The following is a 24784-nucleotide window of genomic DNA, read 5'->3' on the forward strand; positions in this document are numbered from 1 at the left end:
ATGGACCCAGAGCGACCCAGCTAACCCTCCCCCAGGAGTATCTATAGCCCAGGAGCCACCTGGCTGACCAGGAGGGCTGGGGCCTGGCCCTGGGCTTAGCGAGAATCCACAAAGCCTGGCAGGGTGTGAGCCCTGTGGAGGGAGAGGAAGGCGAATGCCGTAGGGACAGGCCGGGGGCTCTGCCACTCCCTGACGGGGATGGACGCGGCCAGGAATCACCCCAAGGGGGAAGGCTGGGGGCCCCATCAACAGGGATGTATAGACCCAGATTTGGCAAAGGCCCAGGGACAGACTAAGGATGCTGCTGCTGCCTGGCCCTCTATAGTCAGTCCAGACAGGGCCTTTCTAGCTTCCGCCCCATCGTCCCCTCATCCTCCTGCTCCGGGGTTAGGCCCCCTGCACTGTGCCATGCCGGTAACCCATGCAGCCCTGCTCTCATGCTGTGCAGCCCCCCGGCCCCTGGACTGAGCTCCCAACTGGGGCAGTCTCCCCCGCGGAGTTACGCCAGCAGTAGAGCGCCTCCGTGGCCCGAGCTGAGCTCCGTCCCCGCACCCCCACTGCCCTGGGAGGGCTCTGCCCTAGGGAAATGACTGCGGCACTCTCTGAGCAGGAGCTAGGCCCACGGACTGCAGCTCCAGAGTGCTGCGGGGTCATGGCGTTGCTGGGACTCTGCCCCAGCATCCACCAGCTGGGTGACCCCCAAGAACGCCCCTGGCAGAGCAACGTTAGGGTCACCCCAGGCAGGGCCTCTCAACGTCGTGGGCGAGGCCAGAGACTGCTCCCTGCGCTGCCACCTGGGCAGCACTGGGCTCGGCTGCTACCAAGTGCTGACATGCTGCCTTGGTGGGTACACACAACGCACATGCAGACACAACAGGCAGGTGCACACACACCATAGGTGCATGCAGAGGTACCTACACCAGATACACACAGTGCATGCAGACACACAGAGCTCCATCCACCTTACATACACACAGCACATACATATACACAGAGGAACATATACCCTATGCACACAGCACATACAGACACACAGAGGTACATACACTCTACACACACATACACAGTGGAATATACACCTTACACACAGTGCATACAGAGGAATGTACACCCTACACACGAACACAACACATACTGACACACAGAGGTACATACACCCACTACACACGAACACAACACATACAGACACACAGCGCATACAGATACACAGAGGTATGTACACCCTACACACACACACAGAGCGAGGACATACACTACGCATATGGATGCACAGAGGTACCTACACCCTACATATGCACTCAGTGCATACAGACACACAGAGAGAGATGGATCTATTATCGACCACCTGACCAGGACAGTAATAGTGATGATGAAATGCTAGGGAAATTAGAGGAGGCTATCAAAATTAAGAACCCATAATAGTGGGGGATTTTTTTTATCCATATGACTGGGACATTTTCACTCTTCAGGACGAAATAGATTTAATCCTGAGTGGAGTGCAGGAGCTGGTCCAAGAGGTAACTATAGCAGGACCGCGGAAATAGGGGAATACAAAATGAGGGGTTAGTTAGACAAAAGTTAAAAGGTACATTGACTAAAGTGAAATCCCTGCAAGTTGCGTTGCGCTTTTTTTAACACCCATATAGAGGCCCAAATGTAATGTGGTATAAAAAGAAAAAAGTGAAAGATAAAAAACTTTTTTTAAAAAAGTGGAAGTCAAATCCTGAGGAAAATAAAAAAAAGGAGCACACGCTGCCAACTTGCAAGAGTGTAAATAAATAAGAAAAGAGAAGAGGAGAAATTGAAGTGTCAGTAGAGGAGGTTTTGGATATTATTGATCAACATTAACAACAAAGTCGGGACCAGATGGCATTCACACCCAAGAGTGAAAAAAAAACCAAATGTAAAGCAAGTGAACTACTAACTAAGGTTTGTAACCTGTCCTCAAAAATCGCTTAATGACTGTGGAAGTTTGACACATAGAAAAACATAAACTCTTGAGCAAGTCAACATGGTTTCTGTAAAGGGAAATCGTGGTCTTCTAAGACAAGGGGGATCAGTGGACATAGTGTACTTAGATTTCAGAAAAGCCCTTGAAGGGGTCCCACCAAAGGAAATGATCTGGAGAAAGGGTAAACAGTGAGGTGGGCAAAGTTTGCAGATGATACTAAACTACTCAAGATAGTTAAGACTAAAAGCAGATTGAAAGAACTCAACAAAGATCTCCACAAAACTAAGTGATTGGCAACAAAATGGCTGGAGTTATAGTGGGATAGTTCTCTGAAGATGTCCATGCATGTGCAGAGGCGGCAAAAGCCATTAAAAAGGATAGAGAATAAGACTGAGAATATATTATTTGCCATATAAATCCATTCACGCAGCGCACAGTCACTTGTGAAACTCTTACCTGGCCACTGTCGGTAGACAGATACTGGGCTAGATGGATGAGGTATGCACCTGTAGCGAGGCGGTTACCCCACTCCTGGGATAAAAGGAGTGAGAGCAGCTGAGGGAGGCTGGCCAGGGAGCTGGCCACGGGGCCTGATAAGAGGGCTGTGAGTAAGGAGCCCTGAGAGTCTCACTCCAGCCCTGGAGTGGGAAGGACCCAGCTGCCTGGGAGAGACGGGTACCTCCGGCAGAGCAGTGCTGGGGAGCTCAGGCCTGGCAGGAAGGCCTAAGGAGGTACTGGGGCTGCAGGGAGACAGCTGGGGCTAGAAAGGCAGCAGGTCCAACCCCCTTGCCAATGAGGAGTGGCCATTACAGACTGCAGTGTGTCCCAGAGAAAGGGGGCTAGATGACGACTAGTAGTCACTGAGGCAAGGTGGGCATAGGGGAAGGGGGTCCCCCCCGGGAGGGGAGACCCAGAGTGTGGGGGCGCTGCTGTGGAGCAGCACCCCAGGATAAAAGGCACTGGGGTCAGGGAGGGATGCGGGGCCTGAAGTACAGTGGTGGAGATAGACGTGGAAGCAGGTACCGGTAGGGAGATACCGGCCAGCAGGAGGCGCTCCGAGGCTGGACTGAGCTAATTCCCGGACTGACCAGCAGGAGGTCAGGAGCCGCGGCAGTGAGTACCCACCGTGCTACAACACCTTACACACACACACACACACACCGTGCATACAGACACAAAGAGGTATGTACACCCTACACACACACTGAGCACATGCAGAGGTACGTATACCCTACACACACACACACACACACAGGTGTGCAAAGCCCAGACACCTGTGTGCAAATCCCAGGAAGCTGGGGCACACTTGTATGGCTGAATGGCCAATGGTTTTGCTGAGCGTCTCCCAGGCCCAGCCTGGCATTGAGCATCACCGTGATGCATCCATCAGGCTGGAGGAGGCAGGTTGGGAGACACTGATACAGAGACGTTGCAGCACATGGGGGCTGAGGCTCTGTGGGGCTGACGCGGCCTGACCTGGTGCTTCCGAGGCGGAGCAGCATCGCCCTGTAGGTCACTCCTGTCCCCCCTTGTGTATCACTGCCGCTGCTCCAGTAGCCCAGCTCTCCAGGCTCTGGTCCTGCCCATCTCTGCTCTAGGATGAAGGTCCCAGGACAGGAGGAAACAGGAAGAGCCATGGAGGATGCACCAGTCTCTTCCTACCAGCTCCCCAGGCCAGCTTGCGGCTGAACGGAGATGTCCCCAGGGGGGGCTGCAGCTCAGTTGTGACACTCTGCAGGAGAAGGAGACAGTGGGAGCGCCGAGACCAGGAGTGTCAGGCACCCACATAACCCCAGTCCCCTCAGAGAACCCAGCCAAGGCACCCAGGGAAGGAGCCACGGGCAGCACTGCTCTCCAGGAGCTCAGTACGCTGGGGAGACCTGGCCCCAAACACACTTAGGGGGCAGCCCCCACCCCCAAATGCACTCGCAAAGCCCCGTAAGAGCCCGCTCCAGGAAAGCCCCTTGGCACGCACTTGACTCTTAGCTTCAGTGGGGATTCCAGCAGCTTCCATGGGACTTCACAAGCTCTCAACAGGAAGCAACTGTTGGGCATGCGTGTGAGACCCCGAAAAGCTCCAGGGGGGTTCAGATCATGGGAAAAGCGCATCCCCCGCCCAACCCCAATTCTGTACTTAACCATTTTTGCATAAACTTTCTAAGTAGGTGAGGGGCACCGGGGGTCCCCATGGCCAGGAGGGAAATGGGGCACCAGGGATCAGCACAGCCCTTCAGGTGAAACAGGCCCCAGGCCCGTTGCTGCTGGCCAGTCAGTCAGGGCTTGAGAACCCTACGGGAAACGGAAGGAGGGGCACGTCACCAAGGAGCGTCCACGGGAACAGCGCGAGCGTGTAGGGACAAAATCAGGAAAGCCACGGCAAGGAATGAGCTACAGCTGGCAGGGATGTTAGAGACGACCACAAGGGGTTCTACAAATACGTCGGACAGAGAAGAAAAACCAGGGATGGTGTGGGGCCTCTGCTCAATGGAGAAGGCGACCCAGTAACTGCTCAATGCCTATTTTGCTTCAGTCATCACACAAACAACAACATGTGACCGGACGACCAGCGAAGTTACCACAGACAATAAAGCGGACGGGGTAAGTAGAGAACATGTCAGATCTTCTGCCCAACCGGAATGAATTCAAATCAGCAAGGCCGGGGGTTCCAAAGAGGATGGATCTAGACTGTTCTCAGTGGTACCTGATGACAGAACAAGGAGTAATGGTCTCAAGTTGTAGTGAGGGAGGTTTAGGTTGGATATTAGGAAAAACTTTTTCACTAGGAGGGTGGTGAAGCACTGGAATGGGTTCCCTAGGGAGGTGGTGGAATATCCTTCCTTAGAGGTTTTTAAGGCCCGGCTTGACAAAGCCCTGGCTGGGATGATTTAGTTGGGAATTGGTCCTGCTTTGAGCAGGGGGTTGGACTAGATACCTCCTGAGGTTCCTTCCAACCCTGATATTCTATGATTCTATTCACCCCAAGGTGCTGAAGGAATTAGCTGACAAAATCTCAGAGCCACTGACGATAATATTTACAAACTCATGAAAGACAGGAGAGGTCCCAGAAGACAGGAGAAGGGCCAACGTGGTGCTCATCTTTAAAAGTGGGGGAAAGGAGGAACCAGAGAACTACAGACCACTCAGCCTGACCTTGATACTTGGGATCTACTAGAGCAATGTATAAAACATCCCATTTGCAAATACCCGGAGGCTGAAGGGGTGATGACTAGCAGCCAGCATGGATTTACTAAGAACAAATCATGTCAAACCAGCTTGATTTCCTTCTTTTCCCTGGGTAGCTGGTTTGGTGGATGGGGGGAATGCAGTGGACATCATAACCTGGACTTTAGCCAGGCTTTTGACACAGTCCCACATGACAGTCTCATGAGTAAGCTGGAGAAATGTGGGCTCAGTGGAACCATTGAGTGATACGTAACTGGTTAAACCACCACAAACAAAGAGTAACTGTAAATGGAATGATGTCAGATTGGAGGGAGGTCTCCAGTGGGGTTCTGCAGGGATCTCTTCTGGGTCTGATGTTGTTTAACATGTTTATCAATGACCTGGATGTAGGTATAGAGAGCACACTGATCAAATCTGCAGATGACACAAAGCTGGGGGTGGGAAATTGCCAACACTTTGGAGGATAGAGCTAGAATCCAAAAGGATCTTGATAAATTGGAGAATTGGGGTATAGACAACAAAATGAAATTCAACAAAGACAATTGTGAGGTGTAAAAGCAGCAGAGTCCTGTGGCACATTATAGACTAATTGTGAGGTGCTACACTTCGGGAGGCGGGAACGAATACAGAATGGGAGATAACTTGCTTGGCTGAGAAGGATCTGGGAGTTGTGGTTGATCCCAACCTCAACCTGAGTCAACAATGTGATGCTGTTGCAAAAAAACCAAACGCAATTTTAGATTGTATCAGCAGAAGCGTAGCCTGCGAGTCACGGGAGGTGACAGTACCGCTCTACTTGGCATTGGCTAGGCCTCAGCGGAATAGTGTGTCCAGTTTTGGTCACCAATGTATAGAAAGAGTGTGGAGAAACTGGAAAGGCTCCAGAGGTGAGTGACAAAGATGATCAGAGGGATGGAACGCAAGCCAGATGAGCAAAGGCTGAAGGAACGGCGTATGTTTAGTCTGGAAAAGAGGAGATTAAGGGGGGACATGATAGTGGTTTTCAAATACTGCCCTAAGAAAGATGGAGATAAGTTGTTCTCTCTTGCCACAGAGGGCAGGACAAGGGGTAGTGGGTTCGAACTACAGCACAGCAGATTTAGATTAAATCTCAGGAAAAACTTCCTAACTGCCTAGTGTGACAAAGCGGGAATGTTCTTGATGTGTTCTTTGAATGCGGAGCGGGGAGTGTTGGCCAGGGAAGGTTGCAGGGGAGTTTTGCTGGGACTGTCTGCATTGGGTATGGGAGACTTGCCTTGAGGGAGGATACCTGAGCATGTAACATGAGAACCCAGGAGGGGGTTGGAGGCCAGGTGACACCTCTGCCTGGGAAACTGGACAAAGGCTGGGGGAGGGGGCGGGGGGGGGGAGGCTGAGTGAGACGGCTGGAGGGAGTTTCAGTTTGGATCTGTCTGGGAAAATGGAGGGGAGCCCCCTCCCACAGCTCTCAACAGAACCCAGGCGTCCTGGCTCCCAGCCCCTTGCTCTTTCCCACTAGACCCCCCCCTCCCATCCCCTCCCAGAGCCATGGACAGAAACCAGGAATCCTCCTTCCAACCCCTGCTGTCTCCATAGCTCCCGAGAGAGCTGCAGGTGGGATCTGTCCGCTCAGAACTCCTGCTCACCCCCGGGCTGATGAGCGGAGCAGTGGGCACCACACGGCCGAGCATCCCAGGCAGTTATGGGTACCAAACCCGACAGGTGCAGCCACACCAGCGGGCACCCAAGAGACGGCTTTTGGGAGTGTGTAGCTGTCCAAGCCTCCTGGCCCAGGTGAAGGGCTGGTACCAGCCTCTGCAGAACCAGGCAAGCAGCCCCGACGTTGTCACTTTCCCCAGAGCAAATGCAAACCGAAAGGAAGACCGGCCTGGCCATGCAGTTGGCTACCTCGGCGCTGGCAGCAGACACCTGAGGACCGGGGAGCCAGGACCCTCGGCACAGGGTTCAGCTTTCCACTGGCAGCCATGGACCTGCCCTGTTCCCAGCTTCTCCTCACTCTCAGGCGGGTCTGACTGGATCTGCCAGGTCAAAGGGGCTTTTCCAGGGAGGAATGGCAGGAGCTACCTGCCTGCCTGTGAAGGGGGTGGGGGGTGTTTCCTGCCAGACCCCCTGTGAGCTTCTCCTCATATGCTGCCCATGGCTGGGCCTCGGGAGGGCTCCCCCTGGGGCCTAGTCCTGGCACCGGCCCGTTGGGGCCGCGTAGAGGAGGGGAAGGGGTGAAGGAGGAGGGCTTTGGCAGGAGGTGCTGTGGTACCGTCCCCAGCACAGCTCTGCACCTAGCACTGAACCCCTGGCTTCCCGCACCTGCCTTGAGGGAGCAGAGAGTCCAGGGGTGAGCCGGCAGTGGGCTGTAACCGTCCCCAGGGCCAGCGAGCTGGCGCCAGCCAGGTGCCACCGCTCTCCATCCCTCAGTCCAGCCCAGCTCCGAGCCGGCTGCGGCACCGGTGGCTTTGGTGCCCCCCAGCCGGCAGAACGTCCCACACATCCTTGCGTGGCTGGCACGCAGGTCCCTGCATGGCCCTGGCTCCCAGGCGGCGCTGGCGGGCGGGTGAGTAACACGCAGCACTGTGCATGTCCCAGACACTCGCTTTTCCACCGCCCACTAGGGAAACCTGTTCCCTAACCAGCCACACCCAATTCCAGAGAGCCAGGTAACGCGCAGCTGGAGCCACCCAGCCCGCAGGATGCACCAGGCAGACAGACCTGCCCAACGCCCCCCAGCAAACTGGCTCTCGCCGGTCCAGGAGCAGGGCCCCAGCCCTGAATGTCACCATCGGGAGACACCATCATGGACCAAACTGCCCTGGACCCGGGCTGCCACCTGCTACTGCCAGCTCGGCAAGGAGTCTGTGGGGGCCAGCATGCTCCTCCCCTGCAGGGCCTGGGAGTCTGGGGCTGGGTCCCCTTCACTGCACTACACCCCTTCCCTGGCTCAACCCAGAAGCAAAGTGGCACTGGCCTCATGGCCCCAGATTCTGGCAGGTGGGGGCCTCTGAGCACAGACTGCCCTGCATGGAGGGCTACCCATCAGCAGATGCCCCCCAGGGTGGGATGGGACCCCGTGACCAGGGCCTCAGGTGGCTGGAGCTCCGGGTCCAGCCCCCCACACACCAGTGTCACAGCTGCAGCACAGGAAAGGTTTTGCAAATCTGACCTTGTGACCTGATGGCAGCCAGACCTGACCCAAGCTGACACTCCCCCTACACCCCATCCCAGAGGAACCCAGGGCTCCGCACAGACCTTCCCTAATCATAGATGATCAGGGTTAGAAGGGACCTCAGGAGGTCATCTAGTCCAACCCTCTGCTCAAAGCAGGACCAATCCCCAACTAAATTATCCCAGTCAGGGCTTTGTCCTTCTCCCTGCTAAGCCCTCATGTGTCCCCCGTGTAACTCCCCGATTATTCCTAGATCCTCTGCATCCATCTAACCCCCTGACATCCCCTGGCTTGTGTCTGGATGGTCACAGTGGTTCCGCAGGGCCTTGCCTCCCAGCCCATCCAGGCTGGTGGAGCCGGAGCGAAGCGTTCAAGGACATACAGCCAGTCTGGAGTTAAACCCTCCAGTAGATTGGGGGCCTTCCCGTGGCTGGTTAACACCCCTCACGGCTACACCCTCTGGCTGCTCTGGATCTACCTCAGCTTCCAGCCACTGACCGTGCTCTGCCTTTGTCTGCTGGGCTGCAGAGCCCTCTGCTCCCAGAACCCTCCTGCCCAGGGTGTTGCAGACAGATCCAGTCACCTCGGACCCTTCTCTGGGGCAGGGAGAGAGACTGAAGAAATTCTAATGCAGGTTTCCAGCCCTTGTACGGCTCTCATGGCTCTTTTCTGAGCTCCTTCCAGTTCATCGGTCCCCTTTCTGACGACCCCTGAACTGGGCACAGGGTCCGTGAGGGTCTCACTAGTGCCATATACCCAGGTGACCCCCCTTCCTGCTCCTGCTCGGCATCCCTTGTTCACGCACCCAGGGATCACGTTCACTCTCTTAGCCACACTGCCCCAGTGGTGGCTCAGCTGATGTCCACTGTAACCCCAAGTCCCTTTCAGTCCCTGCTCCTCGTCCCACCAGCGTGAGCACTGTCCTTGGTTCCTAGATGCAGGGCCTTGCCTTTAGCTGTATTAAAGTGCACATCACTCTGGGGAGCCCAAGTCCCTCCCACAGGACACGACCCTGAGCCACTCTCCTCTTCTGTGGTGCCTGGGGTCTCTGGGGCAGAGTGCAGTTCAGAGCCTCCTAGTCAGGGGAAGATGTGACCCCAGGCACGGCTGAGCCGCAGAGGAACCCAGTTACTCAGGGACAGCAGCCGCCTCACACACCTGGAGCAGGAGTCGGCAACCCCCAGCCCCAGGGGCCTCTAGGGTGGGCACTGCAGGAAATGCTGGTGCTGACACAGGCAAGGTTCAGTGAGTGCCCCTGAAGGCCACAGAAATAAACTTGGGGGGGGGGGCTGTGAAGCACCAGGAAGGTGCTGGGAGGGATGAGCCGGGGAAGACGTGATGTGCCAAACTGGGGGAGGCGACCCCATCCCATGGACTTTGCTTCCTAAACAAAATGTGTTTAAATTCCAGCTGGCCCAAGTCTCCCTGACCATGGGGTTCTACGCCAGTGCCCCCCGCTGGCTCAGCAGCCCCTCAGTCATGCCAGGGCAGGAGCATCTCACTCTTGAGCCTGGGGAGTTTGGGGCACCCTAGCCCCACTGAATTCCATAGGCACCCCTGACCTCTTGGCTTCTTCGAGAGCTCAGCCCTCGGCCATGCGATGGCGACAGAGCCAGAGACACGTCCCCTCCAAAGCTCAGCAGAACGGGTGCACATACACTGGCAGGCATGGCCATAGGATGCCCAGCCTAGAGCTTCCCAGAGATGGCACCGCACCAGCATAGCATGGGCTGGTTAGCCAGACCTCCAGGCTCTGCCTGGCATTGGCCATGCTGCCCTCACCCATGGTGATGCCACAGCGCAGACAGGCAGGGAACACCCTGCTCTGGGGCATGATGGGAGTCAAGGGGAATCTAGCCAGTGAGCGTGGGACCGGGTAAGCACTGTCCTGCTCAAGCACACGGGGTGCAGCGAGACCCCGCCCCGCTCCCGGAGTCAGAATCCCATAGGAATTAAAGAAAATGCCTGTTTGGTGCTGACCTGCCAGAGACGCTCCCAGGAGCCGCACGTCCACCAGGCTGCCACAATGCCCAGGATCGGCGCCAGCCCTGCTTGCGCTGGAGTCACTGTGGGGCGCTGCGCGGGACCCCTGCTCCTGGATGCCACAGCTGCAGCGTGACTACCGTGAGTTACCCACGCCCCTCACCTCCAGTCCCCACCACCGTAGTACCTGGGCGCCTCGCAGCCCCAGCAGTCTCCCCGCAGTACGGCTGGGAACCGAGGCCCAGGGAGGCTGAGTGACTCGTCCCACAGGCAGCCTGCAGCAGAACAGGGACTGGATCCCGGGGCAGAAGAACGGCTGCTGGAACCGCAAACAGATACACCCCTCCACTGTCAGCTGGGGGGGGGGATCCCCCAGTGTGTCTGCGCCCAAGGCAACGAGGGCAGTTCTGGGATAAGCCAGCCCCAAGGGGGGCTGGGGGAAGCCAAGGGGACAGCTCTGCAGGCAGCAGCCCCGGCTCCCCAGGGCAGGCTGGAGCCCTGGGGCCAGTGCTGCCAGGGGGGTAGTGTAAGAACAGAAGTGGACAAATCAACCCATGCTGGGCTCCACGTTCCCCAGATGAGAAGAGGGTGAACGCCATTCCCTGGGTGTAACTATGCTACTGAGTCCTGCCCCGGGCCCGGGAGGGCCGGCCAGGCCTGATGGGACCTGTCTCCACACCCAGAGCTCCCCCCTGCATGGGACCTGGGGCTAAGACCCTTTCCGGAGCCAGCAGATAATGCCAGCTCAAAAGCCAGGCCCCGGACTGGTCCTGTCCCGCAGGAGCTGCACTCCCAGCCCCACAGACACAAGGCTCCAGCCCAGCCGGGATCCCCACTCCCCAGGGATCAAGTGGGCCTGGCTGACCATGGCCCATTCAGCCCCGAGCCTCTCTGCTGAGGTTATATGGAAGGGGTCAGTTAGTGCCACTGGCCACAGCAAGGTTGGCGATGGGACCCTACCCTACAGGCTGAGCCTCATCAAACCCCCTTCACCTCAGCCACGGAGCAGCAGAGAGGGGAGACGGTGCAATCACTAGCAAGCAACATGGGCTGGTGCCCTAGAGAGGAAAGGCCTCAAGCCCCATTCTGTGCCCCCCGAGCCAGCCCGTCGTGCCCCATTCCCTGCCCCCCAAAGCCATCCCATCCCACTGCCCTGAGGCCAGATTGGTGCTAGCGACCCCTAGAGGGGAATTCCCTGTCCCCTGAGCCAGCAAGGCCCGATCAAAGCAGACGCTCTCTGTTTGGGGTGGGGCTGTTGGTACCCTCCAGGCACTTTCCCATGGGAGCACGCCTGGTGCAGAATGAAGCTGATGGAGCTCAGGGTTTGCCAAGGAAGCCATGCAGAGGCAGGAACTGCCATTCTGCACAAAGGAGGTCCTTGCAGGCGCCGCCACAGAGCTGGGGGGAGCAGGCAAACAGGAAGGAGACCCCCCAGCAGGAGGTGGAGCCAGGGAGGAAGAAGGAACAGCGATTGCCTCATGCGAATGGCGTGTACTCGTGCTGCCAGGCAGGCGTGGCTCTGCATCTGTACAAGCACCATCTAGCTGCAATCAGTGCTGGGAGCCGGCCAGAAGATCAAACAGCCACTTCCAGCCAGGCTGAGCCAATGCACCAAAGCCCTTAATAGCAGGGCAGGCTCTGCGGCCGTGCCCGGCGTCTGGGAGTGACTCTCATAAAGCACATCCTGCTGCCCAGCCCAGGTGCCTCGCTCCTCTGCCTGACACAAACACCCAAGAGCCGCACTCACACCTTGGACCTGCCCCGCCCCCACAGTGGGGAGCATGAGGCCAGGTGTAAACAGCAGCCAGAGGACACGGCCCCGGGAGAACCAGGCCCAGGGGGTGCACATGGGAATCATTTCACCCACTGCTGAACAGGGCAGTTCGTTAAACAGCCACACAAGCAACACTGAGTGCAGTTTGGGACAGGAAGCGAGAAAGGTTCCCACAGCAAACTACCGGGGCCTCGAGAGATACAGAATGGGCACCACAACCCGTCATCCATGCTGCACGGCACGGTGGGCGGAGCACGGGCTGACGAAGCCCCCACGGCCTAGCAGAGCAGGAATGTCAGGGGAACTAGCCAAACACCCAGTGGGAACGTGGGCCCCTCTCTGTGACTAACGCGCCGCCCTCCTGCAAAAAGTCACAGGATCTTTAGCAACCAGCATCTCTTTTGAAAGATGGCATCTCTATGGGCATAGCGACCCCCGGCACCACACTGGAGTCAGCACTGCTGAGCCCCTGCCCGGCTGCCTGCAGCACAGCACCCGCTGCTGATCCCCTACCCGGCTGCCTGCAGCACAACGCTCATTAGCACTGTACTGGGGCACTGGGGTTGGCACTGCCTACAAGCGGAGAGCAGCCCCAGCTAAGCCCCATGTGCCACTTCCGGAAGCACAGTGCCCAATTTACTGTGCCCAGCACCATGTGACGTAATTGGCACCAGTGCAAACTGGGCGTTTAACATGCAGTTTTTTGCCCTCACTTTTCCCTGGCAGCAGTGGCTCTGCAAGGGATCACTGATGAACCATTCACCCAATGAGCTGGGCCCCACGAAACGTGCAAAATTGGCAGCCCCAGGGGTTCGGCTACCAGTGCCCGCCCTATGCTGCCATCTAGCTGGTCTGCCCACACTCTCTGTGTGATGTCCCTGCTCCCAAGCCTCTGAGCAGGTGGAGCAATTAGGCTGCAGCCACTTCACTGAACCCAGAGCGGGGTTTGGCAGCAGCTGGGCTTGGGCTGGCTGCTCAATCCCAGCCTGGCTGGCAGGGCCCCTTGGGGAGTGGAGACGAGCCAGTTTCTGCCGCATGAGCTCCTTGCCGATATTTACCTGGCAAATCTGGGAACAGAGGCCCACTGTGAACAATGAGCACAGCCTAGCGCATCCCAGCAGCAGGTTTCTCGGTCCCTGCAATCCCAGCCCCCCTCCCCAGCAGCTCTGCACCACGAGCTGGGGGCTCTGGATTCAGGGCCAGTCTGTGCTCAAACCTCCCAGCAGCACCTCAGAAAGGCCAATGCAATCCAACCCCACCCGAGTGGAGCCGAGACACACGGGGCGGGGGAGGTGAGTAGGATGACCAGCCGTCCCGATAAAATTGGGACTGTCCCGATTTTGAGGAGTTTGTCCCACATCCCGACCAGAGTACGGTCGGGACACCATTTGACCCAATATTTTGTTTCTTGGTCTTCGGCGGCAATTCGTCGGAGAGTCCTTCAGTTGTGGACGGTCTTCGGCGGTATGAGTCTATGAGTAATGTTTCCCAGTGCTGTGGAACCAGCAGCAGCCAGGACTGGACCGGGAGGTGCCTGGGGAAGCCGAGAGCACAGAGAACGACCCATTACATAGGGGGTGCCCATCTGCTTGCCTGCTCACACAAATACATTTGTTTTCACATTCCGAACCTGCCACTGGGCACAGCGCTGGATAACACATTGCCCAAGCTTCTGCTAACATGATCAGCAGCCAGAGAGCTAATGACCATCTGTCAGCATTAGGGTCCAGAGTCAACACTCCGCAAGAGCTGCTCACACCTCTCCACATGGCTATCTCCAGCTCTTTCTCAGCAGATTCAGCCCAGTCATTCAAATGGGCAATTGCCTGCCCCCATGCTGCATGGTGGGCAAAGCATGGGCCCACCAAGCTCCCACAGCCTGGCAGAGCAGGGACACCCGGGGAACGAACCATACAGCCAGGAGCATCACATGCCACCCAGGTCGCAGGAGTCTGAACCAAGGGCCAGGGTGGTAGGAAGGCCCAACCGCAGCCAGCCCAGGGATGCCGTTAAGTTTCACCAGCCCAGCAACGCCATTGGGGGCTGATAGCCACTCTGCTACATTTTGGGCTGCAGGACACAGCAACCCCAGCTACTGGACGTGGCGGATCCCAGCTGGGGCCTGCAAATGCCAGTCTCTGCAGGCTGTCTGCCAGCATGCCATGCAGCAGCTCCCAGAGCCCCCGGCATGGGTCACTGACAAGCCGGTATCAGCTAATGATAAGAATGCGAGAGGCCAGAATGCAGCCAGCCACTAGGAGCCTTTTATGGCTGGCTGGCATGTGCACTTATCTCAGGCTGCTCACTCCAGACTGCAGGCTAATCCCAGTGACTCATGTGCAGGCTGGGCTGGAGCCTGCACAAGCCCAGGGGGTCCCTGAGGCTGCTCCGGGCCTGGTCCCCTGGGTAAATGGGGAGTTAGGTTACACTGGGATGAGCGAGGTCAGAATCAGTCCTGAGGTTGCTGCTGTTTCACGTCCCCACCCACAACGCACATGGTACAGCGGAAGAGGGGCTGGGAAGCTCAGCGGAGTCCCAACCAGACGATGCATGGCCGGTCCGTGCCCATGGAGGCTGGATCTACTGAGACAAAGTCAAGGCATTTCCTGGGGCTGGCAGCACCCCTCCCCAGCTCCTCTGGGGCCTGCCTGGGCGTGGCTGGAGCAAGGGTTAGGGTCCCAGTGCACGGGGTCTCTCAACAGTCCAATGCCAAATGCCAGCTGGGAGCAAACCCTGAGCCAGACCAGATCAGCACCATGCTGTATCCCCCTGCAGACCAGAGCACCGGGCCTGGCATCGTGGCCAGCTGACCCCAGGGATGGCTACCCTGGCCAAGAGACAGCAGTGCCAGAGGGAACCACAAGGCCAGCCTAGGTAACACCAATGACCAGAGCTCCCCCTCCCCCCCAGCCTGGGTAACACCAATGACCAGAGCTCCCCCCGCCCCCCCCAGCCTGGGTAACACCAATGACCAGAGCTCCCCCCGCCCCCACCCCCAGCCTGGGTAACACCAATGACCAGAGCTCCCCCTGCCCCCAGCCTGGGTAACAGCAATGACCAGAGCTCCCCGCCCCCAGCCTGGGTAACAGCAATGACCAGAGCTCCCTGCCCCAGCCTGGGTAACACCAATGACCAGAGCTTCCCCCTCCAGCCTGGGTAACACCAATGACCAGGCCCCCCAGCCACAATCCTCCCACCAGCTCTGTGTCCAGCTCTCTCCCCCTGCAGCAAAGCCCAGCCCGACATCCCGTGCCCCGAACAAGCTCAGACACGTGTCAGGGCGGCCGGCGCAGCGCGCGCTAGGAGGGTCTCAGCGCCTCCCAGCAACCCCCCCAGAATCGTACGCCGGGGGGGGGGGGCGCCCCTTTCCCACCCCGCAGCTGGAGCATTTCCCACCATACCACGCCGGGCGGGCGAGCGCTCCCTCCCTGCAGCCGGCTCCGCGCCAGGCGCGCCCGCCCCACCGCCCCCAGCCGCTCGGTGCCCCGGGCAGGCGGCAGACCCCCGCCCCCCCAGCCCGAAAGCCGCCCCCGGGGCAGCGCCGCTGGGACGGGCCAGTCCCCCCGCACAGCGGGCGCAGGTGCTCGGGCTGCGCGACCCCCGGCCGGTGCAGAGCGCGCGGGGCTGGCACTGACCTGGCGCCGGGCGCTGCCTGCGCCCTCCGAGCTCCCTCCGGCCGCGCCGCGCCGCGCTGCACTGGGAGCAGGTTCGGGCAGCTGCACAGGTGGGACAGGGAACGGGCGCGCCCCAGTGCACGCTGGGAGCTGTAGTTCTCCCGCGGATCCAGCTGGGACCGCGGTTCCGGAGCCCCGAGGCTCCAGTGGCCAGGGCGGGGCAGCCTCTGTCCTGCGTCTCATCCAGAACAGGGTGAGATCTGGGGACAAGGACCGGCTCTGCTCTGGTTTGTGCAGCACCCAGCGCTCGCTCGGGGCTCCTGGTGACTGGTCTGTCCAGGGAGTTCCCAGGGGCAGGGACAGGCTCTGCTCTGTGCAGCACCTAGCACAGCAGGGGTCTGGGTGACTGCTCTGTACAGGGGGGTTCCCAGGGGCAGGGACAGGCTCTGCTCTGGTTTGTGCAGCACCTAGCACAGCAGGGGTCTGGGTGACTGGTCTGTACATGGGGGGGTTCCCAGGGGCAGAGACTGGCTCTGCTCTGCTTTGTGCAGCACCTAGCACAGCAGGGGTCTGGGTGACTGGTCTGTCCAGGGAGTTCCAAGGGGCAGGGACAGGCTCTGGTTTGTGCAGCACCTAGCACAGCAGGGGTCTGGGTGACTGGTCTGTACAGGGAGTTCCCACCAGGGCCGGCTCTAGGTTTTTTGTCACCCCAAGCAAAAAAAATGTTTGGCCAACCCTCTCCCCCCCTTTTTTTTTACTTTTACACGTTTGCACTTTGCAATTTTTTTATTATTATTATTATTTTGGTTTTTGTTTTGTTTTGACTGTTTAAAATTAAAAAAAGAAGCACTGGAAAGTCATTTTCGTTTTTGTCCCGGCATTTTAGCCCTATAACCAACGCGACACGGAAATTGGCGTGAATGGCGCCGATAGAGCAGCACAGTACACACAAATAATCGTGATTCCTGATTTAATTAATCAATAACTGTTAACATTTGCACATTTAGGCACGTTCACATTGTGAGTGACTGTGTTACGACGTGATATTTTTCACGTCACGCTCCTATCTCACTACTGGAGATTTTTTTGATCTTCATGTATTATTTTTTTTTCATACATTGGTGGATTTTTCTGGAAAAAAAAAAAAGGATGTCTGGAATGCCACCCCTGGAAATGTGCCGCCCCAAGCACGTGCTTGCTTTGCTGGTGCCTAGAGCCGGTCCTGCTTCCCAGGGGCAGGGACCAGCTCTGTTCTGTTTTGTGCATCACCTAGTGCTCAGGTGTCCAGGTAACTGGTCTGTGCAGGTGGATGACAGGGTGTCACAGACTCACAGGACTCGTGCTCTCTCCCAGCTCTGTACAGTCCCTGGGAGGAACCCCCTTCAGTGTGACAGCCCTTCTCTCTCATGGGCTTAAGCCCCTCTGCCTCCTGGAACTGCACCTCTCTGAGCCTTCAGCACGTCTGTCTCTCGCCGTGGGCCCCCTCACAAGTCCACTCACTCTGGACCCCCGGGGCTTCCACTCCCAGAGGGAATAATGCCACCCCGTTCTCTAGACCGGAGCGACTCTCGGCCAGGGTAAAACAGGAGGGTTTATTGAGCGTCTGAACCCAGCACAGGAAACTCTCCAGGCCCTCGGGCCTAGCAACCCCTGAGCACAGTACATTTAGGTCTCTTCTGCATCCAGGTGGGCTCTGGCTGCTCCTCTCCCCAGTTGAGCGGCCCCGTCCTTCCAGCCAAGACATCGTATATCATCTTCCTCAACAGCTCCTTCCTTGTCCTATGTCTTCCATCCCAGGTAAACAGGTTGCTGGGGCCCTCTCTCCTCTGGCTGGAACTGGCTGGTCAGGTCACCAGGGTCCTCTCTCCTCAGCCCTTTGTCCTCCCACTGGCCAGAACCAGCTGACTGCCAAGCTGGGCTGGGCCTCTTAGTCATCAGGTCATCAGTTGTTAGGGTCCCCCATCTCCAGGCTGTTGTCCGGGGGTCCCTGCTGCTAGGCGAGGTCACACCTGGTCCTCTGCAACAACAAATCCTCTCCCACCTCATTAAACATGCAGCACATGGGGAAACTGAGGCACGCACACACTTTTAATGTAAAACACTACAAAAATCCCCAACTTTGTCACACAGGGGCAGGGACCGGCTCTGTTCTGGTGTGTGCAGCACCTAGCACAGCCGGGGTCTGGGTGACTGGTCTGTGCAGGAGGTTCCCAGGGGCAGGGACCAGCTCTCTTTGGGCAGGACCTAGTATGCTGGAGTCTGCAGAACATCTATAATCCAAGACCACTGCTCTAGCCCCCTGAGCTATGGAGCCCCTGCCCAGGTCCCTTTGGTAGAGGGAGGTTAATGCTGAGGAGAGATGAGCTATCAAGGAATGAGTGACAAGCCACCAGTGAGGAGATTCCAAATCTGAGACAGCTACCTAGGGCCCGGCAAGATTAGAGACAGTGAGCCAGGCAGTCCAAGACCACTGCTCCAACCCCCTGACCTACAGCTGGTCTAAGGGTCTAGCAATTTTCAACTCACAACCTCACACTTAAAATAGCAGCACTGTACCCACTTAGCAAAAAGTTTAACAAGTGACAATGTTTCAAGAGAGGAGATTGGCTGCTTGGCCAAGCACTGGGGAGTCGTCCCCTTGAATCAACAGTGTTTCTCCATTAGTCTGTCTGCACGGGGGCAGGGGCAATAACATGTGCGGATGGATTCATTATGCCCAGGGGGAGTTTATGATTTTCATTCTCAAACACAATGCACAAAACAGGAATCAAACCTCAGTGAGTGAACTAAACCAGGGCCGGCTCCAGGCACCAGCGCAGCAAGCAGGTGCTTGGGGCGGCCAAGGGGAAAGGGCGGCACATCCGGCTCTTCGGCAGCAATTCGGCGGCGGGTCCCTCAGTCCCTCTCGGAGGGAAGGACCTGCCACCGAATTGCCCCCGAAGAATGAAGTGGCCGCGGTAGAGCTGCTGCCGATTTCAGCTTTTTTTTTTTTTGCCTCTTGGGGCGGCAAAAACACTGGAGCCGGCCCTGAACTAAACAGCCACTCCCAAGTTCTTTCAGCCAGAAGGGGCCATTTGTACCTTTCATAGAGTAACTGGGCCATTTGGTATCTTTCACAGAGTGACTGGGTGGCCTGTGACAATGTTACCCAGGGTTTTGAACCCAAAGCAGGGGTAACTGAACTGTTTCTCTCCAGGTGGTGCCAGGAATAAACCAGTGGGGACACAGCTCTTGCCATCTGGTGAATGATTGATACAAACCAGAGTGCTTTCACCTAAAACTACTTTTATCAGGTCTCAAGTGCGCGCATGCACACGCACACACACACACACACACACACACACACACACAGGTTCAGAGCATCTCAAACATAGTTACTCACAGTCTCAGAGGGTTTGGCGTGATCCCTAGCTGGGCTACTGGGGGGCTTCCTTCTGTCTAGCTGATGGAGAGTTTAGATGTCCACTCCTTGCCCAAAGAAAAGCTCCCTTGGACTGCTCCGAGGTGTTTAATTTACTTCATCTTTTGTAGCTAACGCTTACAAAACACATATTCCACAGTAACCACTACTGGGTCAGCAATTCTAACTTCAACAAATTGCTCATTGTCTCTGATCACCAAAGCATTTCTAATATTACTAGTCAGAACAACAATAAAACGTGTCTGTCAGGGGCTCTTAACAGCAAGGTCGCTATCCACTTACTCCCTTCCATTCTCATGGTCTGTTAACTTTTCGGTCCCATCTTTCCATTCTGATTAGCAAAACTGTGATCATGCAGCTGCTTGGCCTTGCTGCCTCTCAGAGTCCTAACAACCATTCCTAGCTATGTGGGGTTTGGTTTTCAGCTGACAATGGCTGGACACACAAAATGGCTGCAGTTCAATCTGATCAAGTTCTGGAGTTATATATAACAAGGCTGGGACATTGACCCACCAACTTTTAACTCCTTTGCTTTCAGCAACTTTACTATTAGTGCCTGCCACTGTAGTTTAAATGATCCAGCCCTTGACTCCCGGCCAGCCCCCACTGGTCTCTATAAAGCAGAGGGGCAGGGATCCAGCAGGTGCCTCTGATTCCTTGATGAGCATTTTCTTGCACCGTGTGTGTATGAATTGTTGTGTGTATGGAAGCGATGAATGTGGGACTGACCCTGAACTGAAGGAGGGAAATGGTTGTTTAAGAAAGATGGGGGTGGGGGGAGAGAATAAAAGTGGCCCACAAGGATGAGGAAAGATTAGCAAACTGTTGCTGTAACTACCTGGTCACTTAGTCTGAAGGGTTTATTGTTATTTAATTGTTTTTAAGATCTCTGCTGCCTGTAATCTTTTCCCCAGCTGGTAGGGTTGCCAACTTTCTAGTTGCACAAACCCGAATACCCTAACCCTGGCCCTTCCATGAGGCCCCATCCCCACTCACTACATTCCCCCTCCCTCGGTGGCTCGCTCTCCCCCACCCTCACTCACTTTCATTGGGCTAGGGCAGGGGGTTGGGGTGCGGGAGGGGGCGAGAGCTCTAACTAGGGGTGCAGGCTCCAGGGTGGGGCAGAAATGAGGGATTCAGGGTGCAGGAGGGGGCTCCAGGCTGCGGGGTGGGGCTGAGGGATTCAGAGTGCGGGAGGGAGCTGCGGGTTGAGGCAGGGGCTTGGGGTGTGGGAGGGGTGAGGGCTCTGGGGTGGGGCTGGGGGTGAGGGTTCAGGGTGTGGGAGGGGCTGCGGGTTGAGGCAGGGGTTGGGGTGTGGGAGGGGTGAGGGCTCTGGGGTGGGGCTGGGGTGAGGGGTTCAGGGTGTGGGAGGGGGCTCTGGGCAGGGGGCTGGGGTGCAGGGGGTGAGGGCTGGGGGCTGCGGGCTCTGGGGCGGGGTCAGGGATGAGGGCATTGGGGTGCAAGAGGGTGCGCCAGGTTTGGGGGGGCTCAGGGCTGGGGCAGGGGGTTGGCACATGAGCTTACCTCAGGCGGCTCCAGTCAGTGGCGCAGCAGGGGGGCTAAAGCAGGCTGCTTTCACCTGCAGTCACTGCCCCACAGTGGTTTGAGCATTGGCCTGCTAAACCCAGGGTTGTGAGTTCAATCCTTGAGGGGCCATTTGGGGATTTAGTTGGGGATTGGCCCTGCTTTGAGCAGGGGGTTGGACTAGATGATCTCCTAAGGTCCCTTCCAACTCCAATGTTCTATGGCTTACACCTCCCATTGGCTGGTGCAGCATGTGGAGCCCCATGTGCCCCCACCGCCTAGGAGCCGGACCTGCTGGCCACTTCCAGGGTGCAACGCGGTGCCAGGACAGGTAGGGGCTAGCCTGCCTTAGTGCCGCAGCACCGCCAACTGGACTTTTAACATCCCGGTCGGCAGTGCTGACCAGAGCCGCCAGGGTCCCTTTTCAACCGGGTGTTCTGGCTGAAAACCAGACAACTTGTCACCCTATCAGCTGGCCATAGGTGGGGGTGGTGGGGGGAGGTCTGGGCTACTGAAAAGACTCTCTGTGGTATTGTACAAGACTACGGCCATGTCTATACTAGAGAGCACAGTTGTCTCACTGCACTGCGGCAGTGTTCTCATCGAAAAGGCATTTCACTGAATGATCATTTCCAATTGTTTGCTTAGACCAGCTTCCCCAACACACTCACTGCTGTGCAGTTGTGTAAGTGTGGCCAGGGCTGAATCACAACATTCCCTGCCAATGTCCCTTCTCTCTGCAGCATAATTCCAGTGTGTTTGTGGTTAATGACATGGCTGTAGAGAGTTGTTCATTCCCCATCTTGACAATTGAGACAAGTCTTTTCTCACTCATCTCCCCTGCAGCTCAGGGATTCCAATAGCAGGGGTCAGGTTTTCCCTGGGAACCTGAGCTTAGTGGCTCTTTTCTTTTCCTCAGCCTTTCATTCCATCCCTGGCACTCCAAGAAATAACCCCAGCCACAGAAAGAAAGAGGAGAGGGAACATCTCACGGTGAGAGATGAAGGTGTTCACGTCCCCTCTGTTTAACCACACATCTCTGTTGCAGGAGAGAAAGTTTCGATGGAATTGAACGCCCCGGCTCAGAGAAGAGACAGAAAAAGATTGTGCTGCTCATGTAAAGGAAATTGTGTCTGTGTGTGAAATTGAGGAGGGAAATGAAATGCCCAAGGAGTGGTGCAATGTCCTCAGGAATGTGGCTGAAAAGGATGCAGGCTGAGAACTGAATGAACTCCACCCCCTGGGAACTATAATGACATTGGATTCTTTTGCTAGATACTCAGGAATGAGAGATTAATTCAGACATAAAGGAAGGGTGTGGGGGAGGCTTCTTTAACTGTTGGTAAACACATGAACTTGATTCCCAGGAAGGGAGAGAGGAAAAACTCAGAGATGCCTTTCATAGATGGCGAGTTATATGGGCCCGTGGTGCCCATGCTCCCCCAATATTCTGGAATGTGGGCCTGGCTCCACCAATGTTTGGGCTTATATTTTACATACATTTTGATGTCAACAGTATCTCTGTTCACAATTGTCCACTGAGCATCAACTTGAAGGGCACGCTTAACTTTCTTTTCATAGGCGCAGGAACTAGAGGTGCGGGGGGTGCTGCAGCACCCCATTTTACATGGGGTCCCAGCTGCCACCCAGGGCGGGGAGAGTGAACAGGGGTAGGCTATATATCGGCTTACAAGGCAGGTGTGGGGGGCAGGACTTGGACCTGTTCTGGGCACCACCAAAAATTATACAAACTTGGCGCCCATGATGCCTTTAATCCCAGGCTGGGGTCTCCTGGGCAATGGGAAACATCCCTTATTTGCTGCTGCTAAAGGAAGGCTGGGGATAATGGGCAGTTGGCATGTCTCTGGGCTGGGATCAGAGGGGAATATTGGACAGAATGCATCACACATGCCTGCCCTGCTCCCCAGAGCCCCTTGGGGGAGAATTTAGAGAACAGGGTGCTATTTCTCAGCTGCAGTCCCAGAAGAGCTGCTGGGTCTCCTCACTGCTAGCAATTCACCCCTCAGATTCATCCTGAGTTGATGGGATCCTTCTGCTCCTAAGTGGGGATGGCGTCACTGGACAATCTGAAATGGAAGGAATGATCCTGGAAGAGAAAAAGGAACAGAAAATGGAGAGGAAATAAAGAGAGAAAATGCCTATTCTCTCTCCCCTTCCCCTCCCAGCAAGACATTTTATGAAGGCCATGTTGACAACTCTCTGGTGTCCTTGTTCTGCAGTGCTGGGGAAAACTCCACACACAATTCCAGGAAGTTGGCTTGGCACATCTGAAAGTTCTGCAGCTACTGCTCATCGTCTCATACATGCATCATGCTGTGATCCCACCACTCAGTGCTTGTTTCCTGAGCCTAGTACCGACGGTCCACCCTGGCAAGCTGTTCCGGGAATGCCAGCAGATATCTTCAGTTATTTGTTTCCATGGCAAACAGCAAGGCAGGCATCACCGATTCACTCTCTGTTTAACAGCTCATGAAATACTGCAGGACCAGCCGCATTGTGTTCATCATGCTCACTACCAGAGTAGTCAACAGCTCATCTGTGCTGCCAGGCAGAGAAGGAGGGTGCACAGTTTGCAAGTGCTGTTGAAAAATGGCATGGAACAAAGTAGGAAGCCCATGGAATGATGGGATGGAAAGAACTGCATTGTGGGACAGCCAGTACGTCCCCATGATGCACCGTGATCTGTTACAGAGCTTCCAGCAGCAAACAGGGACTGACGAGTTGCACTGTGGGATAGCTACCCACGATGCAACACTCTCTTTGTCGCTCTGACTGTGGACGCACTCAGCCGACACAAGGAGAGTTCTGTGGATGTGCTCCACTGAGGTTATTAAAATGACTTATGATCATTGACATAACTTAAGTCAACTTTACACTGTAGACATGGCATTAGGCAGGGACAACAGCAGCTCTGTCTAGATATCAGGATTTCTGGTTTTCACCCAGATGATGCTTGTTCAACTCCCAGTGGGGGAAAGAAGCAAGATTTTGCTCTGAGAGACAGCAGGCAGTGTAAACAGCAGATCCATCTCTTCCTGGCACAATGGGGTCCCCAGTGTCGGTTAGGGCCTGTATAGTGCCTGGTACAACGAAGGCCCTAATCTCAGTTAGTGTTTTACAGCACAAGTGAAAATTGTGGCCTTCGTTTTGACGGCGATTTCTGCAGCATGTGACACAATGGAGACCCCGATCTCGCTGGAACTGGTTATCCCAACTCAGTCCAGGGCAGCCTAGGTGTGCCGAGGAGAGGCCAATAACAGGGTCAGTGTGTAATGGTTACACTCAATTTTGAGTCGTGTGCAAATGTCGATGGGATCTCAACACACCTAGGTGTTTCTATTTTATTATAATCGTCACTTTGCAGCCTTGTCTGGCTCAATCTCAATCTTCTCCTTACCAAAGTATATTAACAGCCTCCTTTTATTTCCCCCTTTTAGTCCATCTCCCGTTTCTTCATTGCATTATTATTCTAATTTAAGGGATGTGCAGCAACAATAATGGACACAAGCCTTTTGCTGCCCTGTTCGGTGCCCTTCAAGCAGGAATAGAGCACAAACACCTCCTGGAGCAGGCACGGCGACACTGCACCCCGTGGGCTACAGATGCACGTTCCCAAGGCTTGTTGTCTTCCTCATGTGACAGAAGGGTGATGATACCTCCGCCTCCTTCACGCCTGGCAGGAAGGAGACACTTATGTGCATTCCCTTGGGAGGCGGGGTGGGGGAGCTGGGAGACCCTGGACACGGCGGGATATTCACCCAGAGCTCAGGAGCAATCTACTCGGGGGTGATGCAGTAGAAAAGAGCCGGGCGCTGCTTTCCCCAGTTATTTCTCCTTATCCCCGGTCAGTCTCTCGCTCCTTTTCCCCTCTGTAACACCCCACCCCGGAGACTTGTCACTTTCCTGTTCCCAGGGGCGTTTACTCTCCCCTAGCTGGATCGGCCCCGGCTGCAAGTGCTAACAGGAGCCAGAGCCCGGGTGCGGGCCAGGCCGTGCGGGGCTCTGGGACACGGGATGCAGGAGCAGGAGCAGGGAGGGGGCGGTGAAAGTCCCTGTCCCGGGGAGTGCGGCAGCTGCAGCCCAGGTAGGCGCCGGAGCGAGGGGGGGGGGCAGGAGGAGGAAGCAGGAAAAACAAGGATCAGAGACACGGGGCAGT

General features: G+C 56.3%; 1 protein-coding gene across 2 annotated transcripts in view; it reads right to left on the reverse strand.

Annotated features, from left to right (window-relative positions):
• PPP1R13L (protein phosphatase 1 regulatory subunit 13 like) overlaps positions 1–15811 on the reverse strand; it is a 30912-nt gene extending 15101 nt beyond the window's left edge. For both annotated transcript variants that reach the window (XM_039509652.1, XM_039509651.1), the window contains exon 1: positions 15684–15811. The gene's annotated coding sequence lies outside the window, so the exon portion shown is untranslated. The remainder of the gene's footprint in view (positions 1–15683) is intronic.
• Positions 15812–24784: the final 8973 nt, after the last annotated feature.

This window comes from Mauremys reevesii, linkage group 22 (assembly GCF_016161935.1).
Source record: "Mauremys reevesii isolate NIE-2019 linkage group 22, ASM1616193v1, whole genome shotgun sequence".
Classification (NCBI taxonomy): domain Eukaryota; kingdom Metazoa; phylum Chordata; order Testudines; family Geoemydidae; genus Mauremys; species Mauremys reevesii.